The sequence below is a fragment of the Urocitellus parryii genome, chromosome 4 (genome assembly GCF_045843805.1).
Source record: "Urocitellus parryii isolate mUroPar1 chromosome 4, mUroPar1.hap1, whole genome shotgun sequence".
NCBI lineage: Eukaryota > Metazoa > Chordata > Mammalia > Rodentia > Sciuridae > Urocitellus > Urocitellus parryii.
The window spans coordinates 70159846-70162840 of NC_135534.1; positions in this window are offsets into that span (position 1 = coordinate 70159846).

Genomic DNA, 2995 nt, shown 5'->3' on the forward strand with positions numbered 1-2995 from the left:
TGTATCATATTCTTTAGTTATCTTGAATAATTTGGAACTGGTCTATTCTTTTATATCACTAGGCTTTAAGCTCCATAAGTGCAGAGTATTTTATTCATCTTATGATCTATTTTTCCCCATGGGTTATAATTATGCCAGATATAAATGTGCACAACTGAAGATGTCTATTTCTTGATAAGTGAAAAAAATCCCCTTGCCCAAGCTCTGGGTGATGAAATGTTTAAATACCGAAATACATATTTTTCTTGTGGAAAGCATTTTCTGAAATTCTGGTCAGCCATGTGCACTACAAGCAACTCACTTTTTGCAATTCTATTATAACATGTTTACTTGTTGGGACTAGTGCTGTAGATTATCCTAAGCTTATGAAACTAACTGAGTAACTTACAGATTTCTCTTTTGTTCTCTTAGAGGAGAAAAAGACCTTTCAACAAATTTAACAAATTTGTAAAGCCCAAAGTACAAGGGCTTGTTGTTTTGGAGTCAGAAAATTGTAATTTAAGTCCCAGATCAACCATCTCTTTAACTATGTGACCTTTGACAAAGCTCTTTAATGTTTCTTAGCACAGACTTTTTCTCTGTGAAATAGAAACAGTAATGCCTAACCCCACAGGGGGCTGCTGAATTTAGTGAGATGGGAGTGGAAAGTGACTGCACATGAGTTAATCAATCAGTGTGTGTTCATTTGCATTGTTGAATTGGCTCTTGGCCTGTTGCCTGTTGAATTCTCAGAATGGAGACTCTGATATGGATATCAGCTGGCAGGGGATGTTTTAAGGAATACCCAGGGGATCCATATCCATGTAAAGGAAAGGAAGGAAGCGCTGTCAGGGAGAGGGAAGGCTGCAATACTTCACAAAGGTCTCAGTTTCTCAGCAAGAGGCCTGAGCTGTGATGGTCCCTTGGAGTTGGCCCTGTTAAGTCTGGGGCCGGAGTGGGGGCGGGCAGGTCATTGTACCCCTCAGTGGATCAATCTCATCTCTCTTCTTTCCAAGAAATTCCTGTAGGAGGCTGAAATTTGGGGTCACCTGCCAGGCAAACACCCAGCAACTGGAGAATAGGAGAAGTCTAGATATGGAACCACAGAGTCCACAATGTCCTGAGTTCTAATAGTTGTCCATGAACAGATCTTTCATTCAATAAATATGTATTGCATTCCTGTTGTATTCCAGGACTGGTACTGGGCACTAAGTACACCATGACGATTTGAATTCTGTTCCTGCCATGGAGCTGTTAAGAGTGAAACACGAGAGACAGATGTGTACAATGTGTATCTTCAGCACATCCATAAGTGGAACAGGAAGGCACAGTGTTAATAGCTCCAACCTCAGACAGAAGGAAACCTTAGTCTCATTTCCAAACTTTGTTTCACCATATACTTTTGTGTCCTGTGGCACTCTGAAATTTCATCTCCTCTTTTAATTTTCTATAATAGCTGCATAACAAGAATATCATTATTTAGTGACCATATAAATGGCATGAAATTTCCCATGTAAAAATAATTCACCACTCCAATGTTAGTCAGATAATCTTTGAAGGAATATGAAACTCAAGAATAAAAATCATTGATCTAAATATCTACTCAGTTGTTAAAAAATAAAACAAACACAAAAGGATTCATGAGTAATGAGGCAATTGACCTTAAGCCACAGACAGTAAGTACTTTCAACTAGAGGTTTCCCTATGATTGTTGCAATGAAGGGTACCTTTCTGGACCTCTATTTTTTTGGGTGCACAAAAGCCACATACATGTTGTGAAACCAAGTCAATGGACATTTGCCAAACTCCATCATCATAGTCTTTCTGGGCTCTTTGTTCTGATCATTGCAAATATGGATAATATTTTTTTTTAAAAAAGGAACATTTTGTGCTTTTGAAATATGAGCGGATATAAAAGACAGCAGGTGGCTAAAATTGGATGCAACGTTCAATTCTTAATTAAAACCATCAATGCAATTCCTAATGGTATGAATATCAACAGTTTGTTGAGGGACTTAATGACTGAGGTCAGTAGGAAAGCAGCCTAAACGGATAAATTATTCAAGCTATTTCAGAATCATAAAAATCCAAACATAAGCAAGTCATCTGCTTTTGAGCATGCCTTTCCCCAGCTCTTAGGTAAGTCTCTGAGGCTCTTTGGTGTAGTCACACAATACTCTGTCCCATACCTTTATTTATGTCCTCCCCTTATAGAGAGAAGTTGTATGAAAATTGGGGGTGTCTCTCTGACTCTTCATGGACATTTAATCCATGGAATGATTAGGACCATTATATTAAGGTTGTCTGGTGATTCTTCTGGCTTGTATAATTATTACAAAGCTATAACAATATTATTTTTCAGGAGGTTGCTATATATCAGATATGTTTATGACTATAAATATATTACTTTTATCAGTCTGCATAACAGACCTCTAAGGTAGGGATTACTGGTTTTAAAAACAATTTTAAATAATTTTGCAGGTGAGAAAACTGAGGATCAGAAAGGTGAAGTAGCTTGTCCGAGGTCACAAAACTAAAGCATGGTGACACTAACATTGACCTTTAGGCTTGTATGTATTCAAAACCATTCATCATTGGTCTTGAGCTCCTTGAAACCGAGAATAAACTAGAGACACTAATTTTCTTAAGGAGTGGTTCCTGCAAGACTTAGAAGCAGAATTATTGAGAAAACACTTTCTATTTACCCAAGTACTCTCAACTTTAGCATTATTGATATATGGGGCTAGATAGTTCTTTGTTTAATACAAAAGCATTTTGGGGCTTTATAGGTGTCTAGTTCTATCACTGGTCTTACCCATTGTATGTCAGCAGAATTCTCTGGTCTGAAACCACTCTAGACAATGCTGAGTATTCCTAGGGCAGGGGAATCATGCTGCCTTGAGAACACTGATTTACACATAGAATACAAATTTGCCTTACATGTCTTGCAAGAGGAGTGTGTGGCGTGTGTGTGTGTGTGTGTGTGTGTGTGTGTGTGTGTGTGTGCTGTATTATA